The sequence below is a fragment of the Mus musculus genome, chromosome 12 (genome assembly GCF_000001635.26).
Source record: "Mus musculus strain C57BL/6J chromosome 12, GRCm38.p6 C57BL/6J".
In the NCBI taxonomy this organism is placed as follows: Eukaryota; Metazoa; Chordata; class Mammalia; order Rodentia; family Muridae; genus Mus; species Mus musculus.
In genome coordinates, this window is record NC_000078.6 from 66,676,300 (window position 1) to 66,688,967 (window position 12,668).

The 12,668-nt window shown below is 35.6% G+C and overlaps 1 protein-coding gene and 1 long non-coding RNA gene across 7 annotated transcripts in view; both read right to left on the bottom strand.

The window, feature by feature from the left end:
- Positions 1-12,668, bottom strand: part of Mdga2 (MAM domain containing glycosylphosphatidylinositol anchor 2) — a 763,131-nt gene that overhangs the window by 216,881 nt on the left and 533,582 nt on the right. The gene's annotated exons all lie outside the window — the stretch shown is intronic.
- Positions 2,085-10,805, bottom strand: Gm51968. The gene is made up of 2 exons (XR_003950175.1): positions 7,233-10,805; positions 2,085-6,824 (listed from the first exon to the last, which is right to left on the bottom strand). It is a non-coding gene; the product is annotated as a predicted gene, 51968 (long non-coding RNA).

Below are 12,668 nucleotides of genomic sequence, written 5' to 3' on the forward strand. Positions count from 1 at the left end.
ATACATACATACATACATACATACATACTTTGGGCCCATCCCTCAAATGTTACTTTTTGATAAAATAATAGCTCAAGGGCTGTCAAGTATTTCTGCCTTCTACATAATAAAGATTAAATGCAGGCAAGAAAATATTATATATATATATATATATATATATATATATATATATATATATATATATATATATAAAATATGGTAATAAATCTTAGTGACAAGGACAGGCAAAATATCCCTTTTAATGTAGTTTTCCTATCTAAAATGCATTTATTAAAAATTTGTAACAATTCCAATAATAAGTAATTTTAGGCCATATTGACAAAAGATAAATTGTCAAATGTTCTATGTTATTTGGGTCAATTATTGTTTTCGCCTGATTTCTATTTGCAATTCACCTAGATTTCAATCAAACACTGTGAGGGAATGAAAAAAAGATGAAGGTTTTTGGGGTTTTTAATTCCATTAAACTGACAGTATCAATTATATAATGAAAGTCTCAGCAGGGCAGCATCTTTGTCCTTCCAGATAGGGAACGAAAAAGTAATTCTAAACCAAACCTTGAATATCTTAGACAAGAGCAGCAAAAATAAACCCAAATTGTTTTCATGTTTAAAGTTAATATTTTCTGTTTAAAAAGATGTTTGTCCCCCAGTGTTGGAGAACAGAGACCATTTAAATTCTGTACACAAGAGATTTGGAAGAGTTTAACTTCAACAAGAAAATGTTAATATTTTGATGGTTAATTTAAAAATGCATTTTATGAAGGAAAGCTTGATATGCTCATTCATTCATCTTTATATTATTTATTATTTATTTTGCCCAAGGCTTACTGAGTTTTGCTACAATTTGTTCTAATTTACATAGAACTTTGTCCCTACTGTGTAACTTTAATAGTGTTAGAAGGTACTGTTATTGGATTTCACAGTAATCCTCAACTGTAGGGAGCAAATGAGGCTCTGAGTCAGTCTATATTGTCTATATGAGTTAGCTACGACAAGGGCCAAACAATAGGATCCATATAAAACTGGAGCCTTTCTCAGTCCAAGCACAAGTGCTTGAAAATGATTAACTACAGTGTATAAACAAAGTAGCAACTTCAGCTTCCTCCTCTTGGATGTTTGCCTATGAGACTGGTACCCTATAGAAACCTCTTACTGCATCTATCTAACTCCTCCTCATGTGTTGTAAAGAATAACAAGATGAGGTTCTGGGTTGATGAAGTTATAGGTGTGAGTCTATCAGAGCATGTATAGACCATCTGACCCCAACTTTTATATTTACTTCTAGCATTTATTTAGTGCCACTGTCCTTTCTTCATTTTCTCACTGGCCCCAGTTAGAGTGTCAGAGCCAGGTTGGATTTGGCAAGCAATCTCATCCATATGTGAATCCTGAGAACTACGATAATGACAGATCTGACAAGCTATTCTCATTGTTGAAACAGAAGCATGAATGTTATGGGGGCAAACCAATCAATTTCTGATTGGATTTATTTCTGTGCCATCTTCCAGGAGGATTTCAGAATTTAAGAACTAGAAGTGGAGTATGATTTCCAGCAAACTGCTTTCCAGATATAACAGGAAAGTTTATGTATACACTCATATTGATTGTGACAGGAAGTGCAAGACTTTTGCAACTTAGAAAAAGACAAATCTTTAACACACAGGGAGGAAGTTGAACACACAATCCTACCCCTAGCTTCCCCGAGCTAGGAGGGATTGGCATTTGGTAGCTGCTGGGAGGGGGAGAATGAGCTTCTAATTTCCTTTACTAACGTGACCCTAGGAAGGTGGAACATACTACAGAGAGCGACCCACACATCATTAGTTGGGCAATAAAATTGGACTTGATGGATTAATAATAATAACATTAATAATAATACAGTTTAAAAAACAAGAAAACTTGAAGTTGTGTGTATAGGAAAATGGACCTAGAAGTTTTGGGAAGGGGAGGTGAATATCCTTAAATAATAGAATATTAATTTTATTCTACTTTTCATTGTTTGATTAAATCAAGTTTTTACCAGTTCCCTAGTCTCTACTATCTTAAAAGAAATCTTTCCTACATTCCTACATATTACTTAAATTTTTTCTTATATCAGTTTTCTCAAAAGTTCAGTGTTTCTTAGGTTACTGTCAGTCACACAATCTGCTGAAGTTTGCCTTCAGATTCACCTCTCTCTCAGAGGAACATTTTGGCCTTACCTTCTGGATTTGGAAATTTATTCATCTAAACTCTTTCCGGCATGTTACATTGTTCACCATGTCTTCATCTTGAAAAGTGTTTTAAAAGTTCTCTGAAACAAGGTTAGTTTTTGGTTCTCTTTTAAGGCTCACAAAAACTTTCTCCATTATAAATGGTTTTATCCTTCAAATTTATATGCAGACCTCATTTTTGTTTTTTTTTTAATACCATATGGCCTTAGTTGGTGCATGATTCAATACAGGCTTAGGACAACTTTTGAAACCAAAGTCATAAAAATGAAAGTGTTCTATTCAAGTAACATTTCAAATACTGTCACAGAAAAACTGTTACAAAATAGTATTGTTTTTCACATTCATGTAATATTCAAACTAATCCTTTATTTATATCTTCATGCTAGTGTAAAAAAACTAGGAGGAGAATTTGGACATGATGTGCTTTAAAAAATATAAATTAATAATAAAGAACCCGAAAAATCGTGAGATAGTTTAGTTAGAAATGGAGTATATACTGACTTTATTTTTGGAAATGACAAGTCTCTTAAATGAAATGATTGAATTATATATAAAATTATACAACATATTAGCTAGTAACTATGCATAGCTCCTAAATTATCACTGAGGTAATACATATTAATTATCATACTTGTTTCAGTGCATACAATACCTCAAATTAAGACATGCTGAATTATAGGAGGAATATAAATTTATTACTAAATTTAAATTTTCATTGTTTGATGATTGTGTCATTTGCCAATTATTGTTTATGTATTGTTGATTACTAATTATATCATAAAATTTTGCTACTGTTTGCACCTTTAAAATGAAAATGCACTGTGTACTTAATATTTTCATATTCTGTCACATCATTGATGCTGAAAAATTATTCTGCTCCATTATCCCAGTATTAAGCTACTAACTAATGTCCTATACTTATATAAAGATATATTGATGAATATATCTTTATATGATCATTATAGAAGTTCCTTTTGGAATAGATAGAAGTTAACACAGAGTCACATAGCTAGTCACTGGACAGAGAATGAGTAATTGCATTATGCTCAGTCCTAAATGGGACATGTATATTACACTCCTCCCTCCCAAGTCTCAGACATCGTTGTGGAAGAGAGGACAAAAAATAAGAGCGAGAGTGAGAGAGAGAGAGAGAAAGAGAGAGAGAGAGAGAGAGAGAGAGAGAGAGAGAGAATGAATACAAAGAAACAGTGTTTTCCAGACACAGCAGAGCATTCAGTCTCAAGCCAGATAGAATGCCAGTGTGCAGTAGGGAGGTAGGCATGGAGTCCCACTTCTAGCTGACAGATTCCTGGTGACTGGGACCTGCTGGGAGTGGGATAGTCAGCTTTCATGAATTGTGCAGACCGTGGTAGGTTAACTATGATCTTGAAGATGGCCATATTCCCCAGGAGAATAATGAAGCACAAACTGTAACCAATGGGTTTAAAGTGAACAAGAACAAAAATGAGAGAAAAGATAGTCCAGTAAGTAGGGGAGCGGGATGTAGATCTGGGAGGAGTTGAATGGTGAATATGGCCATCGTACATTTTTGAGATTCTCAAAGGATTAATAATGAAAAATTGTTTTTACCATGACAATTTAGTGTGACAGACTTACGGGAGAATAAAAATGAAGCAACCCATGGTATTCACTTTGTTTCTTTTCTTGGCTTATAATTGTATATGAATTTTAATATTATTTAAAAATATTCAATGAAGTTTCTCTATTTTTGAAGATCTTTGCTACTTTTAGCTGAAAACAGTTTTCTTTATATTTCTTAAAAGTCACTCTGGAAGCTCACTTATTGCAGACACTTTACTTACAAGTTGTTTTCTTGTTTCAATAATTCAGTTAGAGCCTTGGGTGCCAAGCAAAGCCTTTAGAAAATAATCCAGAACAAAGAGGAAACGCTGAAGAATGATGCCCTGGGTGAAAGAGCAATGGGTATCAAGAGCTATCACTGTAAGCTTGATACTGCAGACATCCGTGCTGGATACAAAAGCAGGGAGAGCTTTGTGATCCTGGCCCAGCTTGGTCTACATGGCTACATAGACAGCTACAAGTCAGCTGAGACTACAGAGTAAAACTTTTGAGATAGAGAATGAAGAGAATAAAAGGAGGGGAAGAAAGGAATGGACAAGGAATTAGGAAGACAAAAAAGGAGACTATGAATGATAATGAATGAATTGTCAAACCACCCTGGATTATTAATCTCAAGTAGACAGAGAGAATAAAAATATACTAGCTGCTTAGCATACATAAAATAAAAAATAAAGAATGATTTTTGAAGGAAAAACCATAATATTCCTCCCTCTCCCCTCTATTTTCCCATCCAGGCCCCTCCCTCCCCACTTGTGATTGCTTTCTTCTCTCTCCCAAGTGAGACTGAGGGATCCTCACTTGGACACTTCATCTTGTTGAACTTTTTGAGTTCTGTAGACTGTATCTTGTGTATTCTGTACTTTTGTGTGTGTGGCTAATATCTACTTACTAGTGAATACATACCATGCATGTCCTTTTGGATCTGAGTTACCTCACTCAGAGGGGAACCTGATCTGGTATTGGGTGAAGGAAAAGGACTGAAGCCCTATGGATCAGCAGAAAGAATGGAAAGAGGCAACCTCAGGAAATAGGAGGTTGGAGGATGCTCCAGAGTGCACCAGAGACCTGGGAGGAAAGAGACTCAGGACTCAAAGGGAGGGACCTTAGGTGAAATGCCCAACAGTAATGAGAGGGAACTTATAGAGCCCACTTCCAGCAGGAAGACAGGATATCAATTGAGGGATGAGGTTGCCATCCCACAGTCACATCTCTGATCCATAATTGTTCCTGTCTGAAAGAATTACAGGGATGGAAATGGAGAGAAGCCTGAGGAAAAGAATGTCCAGCCACAGGCCCAAAGTGGGATCCAGCTCAAGGGGAAGTCCCAAGGCCTGACACTTTAACTGAGACTATGGAGCTCTCACAAAAAGAGACCTAACATGACTGAACTCTGGAAGACCCAACAAGCAGATGAAAGTGTCAGATGCAGATATTTGCACCTAACCAGTAGACAGAAGCTGCTGATTCTTGTTGTTTAATTAGGGAAGGCTGAAAGAAGCTGAGGAGAAGGGTGATCCCGCAGGATGACCAGCAGTCTCAATTAATCTGGATCCCCAAGATCTCTTAAACACTGGAACACCAAACAGACGGTATATACCAGATGATATGAGGCCCCCAACTCATATACAGTAGAGGACTTCTGGGTCTGTGTTCATTCAAAGATCATGAACCTAACTCTCAAGAGACTAGAGCCCTTAGGGAGTTTAGAGGCTAGGTGGGGTGGGGGTGGGGGCATCCATGTAGAGATGGAAGGTTGGTGAGGAGGTATGGGATGCAGAACAGTCAGAGGGTGGATGTGGGGGGAATAAATTATGGAGTGTAAAAAATAAGTTGATTTAAGAAATAAAAATTAAAATAATTAAAAAAACAATCTTAAAAATATTCTATATTGAATAAATGACAGTCCATTAAAAATAATATTCTTGTTTTCATGTGTTCATGTGTGCATGAAAGTGGCATGTGTGTGTGTTTGTGTGTGTGTGTGTGTGAGAGAGAGAGAAAGAGAGAGAGAGAGCGAGAGAGAGAGAGAGGAAAGGAGGGAGGGAAAGAAGAAGGGAGGAAGAGGGAGGGAGGGAGGGAGAAAGGGAGGGGGAGAAGGAGAGGAAGATGAAGAGGTAGAGAGAGTGTTTGTATGTGTATTGGTACTTGTGGCAGTCAGAGAATAACTTGCCAATATTTGATTTTCTTGAAGCATTTAGAATGATCACTACTTTTGGGAATAGATATAACAAAAAGGGTAAGATATAAACACATAACATGCTTAGCAAATTTTTAATTAATTGAGTCCTTTAAAAGTCCTTGTGACATTCAGAATTTCAGAAGAATAAACGTGAGTGATTCTTTACATTCACAGGAGTAAATGTATTAATTGCAAGGATGCTGAAAAGATTCTAGCATGAAAGGTGAACTTTAAATGTTGAATTTGTCTTTACAGGCCTGCAGGTCTGGAGGCAGTTTTTAATACTTCATAAAAAGAAAATGGAGTTACTTTAAAAGCTAATTGATTTTACCCCTCAGCCACAAATGAAATACTTCCTGAATTTTCAAGAACTCTTTTTTGCCATAGCACAGCTTGAGTGCCCCTTCTGCTAAGGAAGTTCCCCATCCTGTCCTAAACAGAAAAGAACTCTAGTTTAAACTTAAGTTTTCTTAAATATATATATATATATATATATATATATATATGTATGTACCCTCATGCTTTTGCAAGAGTAAGTCTCTAATAAGCAAAACAGAATAAGGAAGTCCAGAAACAGTGCAAAAATAAGAGTGATCCAAGAGGTGGGTGACAGCTATGCAGAGTTGCAGTGATGTGTATTAGAGTTTGTACAGGACAATCGCCTAGCTCTATAGAAAACTAAGCAAAGGATTATTATTTAATCAGGATGTACAAGCTAATTTAAGAAAAGGCATATGGAATAATACAGGTATCTTACCTTCCTGCTCATTGTCTCTTTAATTCACACAAACTAAGTTTGCTGAGTCTCTCGGTTTTGGGAAAATGAACCTTCCAAATAAAAGGATAATGATGCTAAATTATGTTTTCAAAGAATCCATTGTTTCAAAATCATTTTACAGTTTTAGGGCTTCCAAAGACTGTGGTGCTTTAAAAAATTAAGAATAAAAGAAATGAAAAAAAAAACTACAGTGGGCATAAAATCTGATCAATTCTTTATGGAAATTTCCAGCTAATAAGGGCTAACTTTTTAATCAAGAGCTTGAATAGACAGCCCTTTCAGAATTACTGAACAATTGATAAATTATAGTTCATTTCACTTTGTGCTTATATTCAATGTTTTAATTTTACAAATAGTTTTGTATCTTTCTCTAACAATCCCATTGATTCAATTACAAGAAATTAAAAAAAAATTTTTTTTACAATAAGTTGAAAGATAGCCAGCAAATATCATTGTACCTCTGCATGTCCTTCAAATTGTATTCTTGTTCAGAGAGTAATAAACTGTGCATCATGTTAGCATTGGAAATTCAATAAGCATATGTGTGTGATCACTGAAGAAAGAACACGAACAACCACAATGAATACCCAGAACAAACAGCAACAAAACAAACAAAAGGAAAAACCAAAGCTTGTTCCAATTTAAAAAAGCTATATATGCCAAATGAGATATTGTGGGAATATTCCTGTAGAAAGCTGTTTCAGCAAGTATAAAGGAACGATGCCTCCAACCAGAACTTGTTGCTATTTTGCTTCTAAGGGTTACTTTTTCTGAAGATAGGGAGTCAGGAAAAGACCTTGAGGTGCCAGGGGTGTAACTAAATGGAAGAGGGGAGAGAGAGAGGAAGAGGGAGAAGGAGAGGGAGAGGGGGAACAGGAGCATAGTAGCTCAATTTTTTTCAGTTCAAACATTTTAGAAAAAGTAAGCTATTGGTAGAATTCTGGCTAAATTTTGAAAGATACCTTTGTTATGACAGAATTTTTACAGCCTGATTTCTGAGTCTTGACTTTATTGCTGAAATGAAGCTTGATTTGAGAAATTGCTTAATATATCTCTCCTAAATTTTATTTCCTTAAAATAGTCATACTTCCACATTATACATTTTTCTCAAAGAGAGTTGTGTATGTGTGTGTCTAGTGTGCGTGTGTGTGTGTGTGTGTGTGTGTGTGTGTGTGTGTGTGTGTGTGAGAGAGAGAGAGAGAGAGAGAGAGAGATACACATGCACGCATGGATGTCTGTGGAGGCCAGAACAAGATACCAGATCCTTTGGAGCTGGGTTTACAGTTGGTTTTGAAGCACTCCATCTATATGGTAGAACTTGAACTCAAGTCCTTTGGAAGAACACTAAGAATCACATTGACAGCTCTTATGACATACATTAAAATGTTAATGCCTTTAGTGTGTATATGGCATCTGGTGCATAGCAGGTACTTAACTGATACTAGTGGCTGTTATTACTTAGGACTGATAAATTCTAAATTGCTAGTAGGTTAAGTCACGGAAGTTTACAATGACAAATATTCCCCTTCTGCTGCCCCCATCCCTAGTACATATAAAAAGGAACATTTTGAAATGTTTGCTATGCCAATGCATCTTAATAATTTCATAATAAATGCTTAAAATTAAAATAAAGTATTTGAAGCATAGCTCTTCATATATATAAACTACAATTAGGTATATTAGTACTTTTTCGAACAGAGTTTCTTATATTCTGTGAGATTACACTATATTTCTGTGCATCTAGGAAAGTATAAATTCAGGCCCCACTGAATACATATTGACGTTTCTTCAGAAAAGTTGAATTGTAACTCAATATTGTAATTATTTAATCTGTCAGCATAATAAATCATGACCAAAAAATATGTTATAACAATTTTGAAACTGAAGCGAAAAATGCTTACATAACCATTTGAGAGAGGTCTTGGAAAAGGATTTGATAAAAGATGAAAACAACGGAGACAATGTAGAAACATAAATGGAGTTAAGGCATCCAGGGAGCCTGATGCTTTGAAGCATATAATTTACAGAGTACCATGAACACAATAGTGACAGTAAGGCATGTCTGCAATTTATTTGACACATTGTCCATCAAAGGGCATCTGCAGCATTTGCTACCTTCTTAGTCTTGATTTATATTGGCAATTTCCTCTGAATGTCATGTCCTTTATAGATGCTTAGCTGCTTTGACAAAGTGACTAGATTATGAAGACTCTGAACCTCTCAATGATTTAACCCATTGATGGGATCGTATTTTCATGAGCTATTAGAATGAGATGGAAAACTAGATGAGAAGTTGCTAACAGAACTGGGTCCTTGGGATTATGTCCTTAAAGGCTTTGATTTATTTCCAGTTCTATTATTTTACTACCTGTGCTCCCTCCAACATGAAGTATGCTAACATACCTCCATACATGTCCCCTGCCGTGATGCCCTGTCTAACCAGAGGCCCACATGAAGCAGAGCCAAGTCTCCATAGACCCTCTTAAACAGACTGTTAGAACCAATCCTTTTCACCTTTAAACTCTCATTACTCAGGCATTGTATCACAGCTATGAAGTTGATTTACATGTTCCCTTTATAAGAACAACCTGATGAGTACTATCAAAGGGTTTATCTAAGAATAATGTCATGAGAATGAAAAACTATCTAAGGACATCCTAACGTGCCCCATTCTAAAAGGTTTCACCAACACCCAAAAGTACAAAGCCAGTAACTGATCCTTAAATCACAATGAACCTTTTGAGAATTAAAAAATGCACTTAAAGTCATAGTCCTAAGTTATTCTCTTTCTTTTTTGCCTTAAATAACAGATATGGATAAGCATATGCTACCTTAACAGATTTTTTGGGAAAGTGTATATAAGAAGAACTAGAATTAAAGAAATATCATTGTCAAGACTAACTTAACCAACCAAGGACAATGGCAGCTTCATCCTATGTGGAAGAATAGGGTCAAATAATCTTTGGAAAGTAGAGGCAGGGGTAGACTTTATAGGTAATTCAAGAACATAAGATCATTTTTAATTTCCTAATCATTTATTATTTTCATAAATCTTAATAATAGAATGCTCCTGATTCACTTTAACCAAAAATAGAATATAGAAAATTCCATGAAAAGTGCTTTATTCATTTACCAAAAAAAGTGGAAGTCACCTCATTCTTTAGTTCTTAGATTGAATATATGATTAAAAGCAGAAGATCAAAGAATAGATTTAATTACAGGTATAACAATGGGGAGTACTGAGATGCAGGCTTTTGCAAAACTCAAAATGGCTAAAAGACATGTATGTAACTTACCTCAGTCCTGTGGAGGATCTCTCTATTCTCTATGAGACCATGCAAAGCTTTGAAATAATGGTTCTTTGCTTAACATATTGGATCCTTTATAACTATGTTTTAGAGAGGTCTGCTGATACACCATGGTTGTTTAAAGAAACAACATTAGAAGAAATCTCATTTGCATAATACTCAAAGGATAGTGTTATCCCATTGAGACTTGCATGTTAGTAATACAAGTTTCCGGCCCCAAATGATCCTGAATTGGAAGGGTCAAAGGAAACACATCTAGAGTTTTATGCTATTTTCGATCACATATACATTTGTGATTTGAAGTCATTGCAGCACATTAAATATTCCTTCAATATGCTGAGCATTTCTTGGCCATGATGTTATCCATGCTTCCTCAATAGCGGCTTGTGACAGAAGTCTGAGCATTTCTAAACCTAGTGAAACACAATAGAAAACTTCACATGGAAACAACACATTATCTAGTAGGATTGTGGAAGCACTGAGCCATTCAGGAAGAGATTAGGAACCAACATAACTTTTTCCACATGTATCAGGGGACTAGTTCTTTCTTGACTTAGGAACATGTGTCTCAATCACTGTAAACTGTTTAAGAATCACATGAGAAGTCGTTTTTCTGTCTTAGATGTAACTTTTCTACTGAGATTGTAAACCATGAAATTCTTATTCATTTTGAGCTTGCTGTATTTAAGAAATGAAATATTGCATACAGAAAACAGTATATATATACACACACATATATATGTATATATATATATATATATATATATATATATATCACACTTGCACTTTACTTTAAAAATTTGTATTTTTAAGAAAAAGTCATGTTCCTAATTTTGTGTGAAATGCTAGGGCAATCGTGGCACAAATGTTCTAGGAGCAGTGAAGCACTTACTGAGTGGATTTCACATCCACTCCATGAGATGGGACCTATATCTGACATCAACACTGCTACAGTGGCCAAGAACCTGAGACTAGACAGATTATGACTGTAGGGGAAAACCTAATACTATATTCCGCTGAAGGAACATAGCAATGAAAATGACTCCTAAGGAAATATTGTTATACCTATGGTTTGTTCAATCCTCCCCATAGAAGCTTCTTCCTGTAGGAAAAAGGAATTAACATAGAGACCTGCACTGGACAAAGTGTAGACAGTGAAAGGTGTTGACACACTCAATTCTGTATCTGATGTCGTCATCAAAGCATTTTGCTCAAGACTCGGCGATCGATGTGGAAAAGGAAGCAGAAGGTGTAGGGCCAAGGAAATGGCATCATGAAGATACAGCAGGGGTACTTTTTATAAGAATTCTCGGAGACTGTGGCAGCATTCATAGGGACTGCACAGGTTTAAGCCAGATGAGGTCCCACCCAATACTGAGAAGGGCACATGGGCATATGCCATTAACCATATGCACAGATGGGTACATTGCTGTGCATTGCCTTCTTTCAGGAGCATGCCTGAGAAACACAGATATTCTTGCCTGTCCTTAGAGTCAGTGTTACAAATGGCTCTGCTCTGCAAATTATATTGAACTTACTGCTTTTTCTCAAGTGAGCTTGTTTCTTTGGTGAAATAAAATAAAAAGGTGTTCACTGTATAGGGAGATTTTACAGACTATTTCTCATATCCTTGATAACATAAGCACGTTGGCAGGGTTAATGCTCAAAGCATGTTCCTAGCCTTTTTAATCCCATGAAGGAACATTATGGTAGTTTAATTAGTACTACTTTATTGTATCATGATGCAAAAAGAGATGGTTTTAATACATCTCACAGTTATTGACTACACCAACGGCCAACAATTCTGTAGCTAAGGGTATGGGCCATAGCATTTGGTTTACATTATAGTAATCTATGTTGCTTTTAAATAATATAATCTTGTCAAGGAGTATATTTCTAATGGATTGTTCAATGTCAGAGAGCTGGGCTCACTAAAATCACTACAATAATACACAAAATGACCAACATAATGTCAGTGAACTCAATTACGCATTGCTTACATGTATATGTGCACAGGGTCTTCTTGGTCCTGTGGGTGCTTCTGTTTACCTGAAAATCAGCACCATCTAGGCCCATCCCTATCCAGTACCCTATTAGGTTTCTATGACACAGAGCATAAGTATTTGACTTCTTTCTTAAATCTTATTTTCTTTTCCCAACAGGGCTACATACCATATCAACGCACTAGCTGATAGCCAATCCTCTGCATCCCTGTCACTGCTAATTTAGGGGCTTATATTTTATTCCAGACCCTAAAATGGACTTTGCCTTTCTTTTTCTGATTTTTCCAAGTATTTCCATCAATGAGTCCTCCTGAAAGCTTACTCCATTGAATATGAAGTCTTCTGGGTATGAATTATATATTCCCCAATGACCTCAGTGAAAAAGCACTTGAGAATATTTCGAAATTTTTATATTCATCTTTTATGCCTTTCAAATGACATTATGTAATCATCAAAATATTTTATATTTAATGTATGTATAAGTAGAATCTTTTAAGTAAGAGGACATATAAATAAATATGTAGTCTTCTTATAAATGGGGTTCTATAAATATTGACAAATCATAAATGATAAATTTATTAGC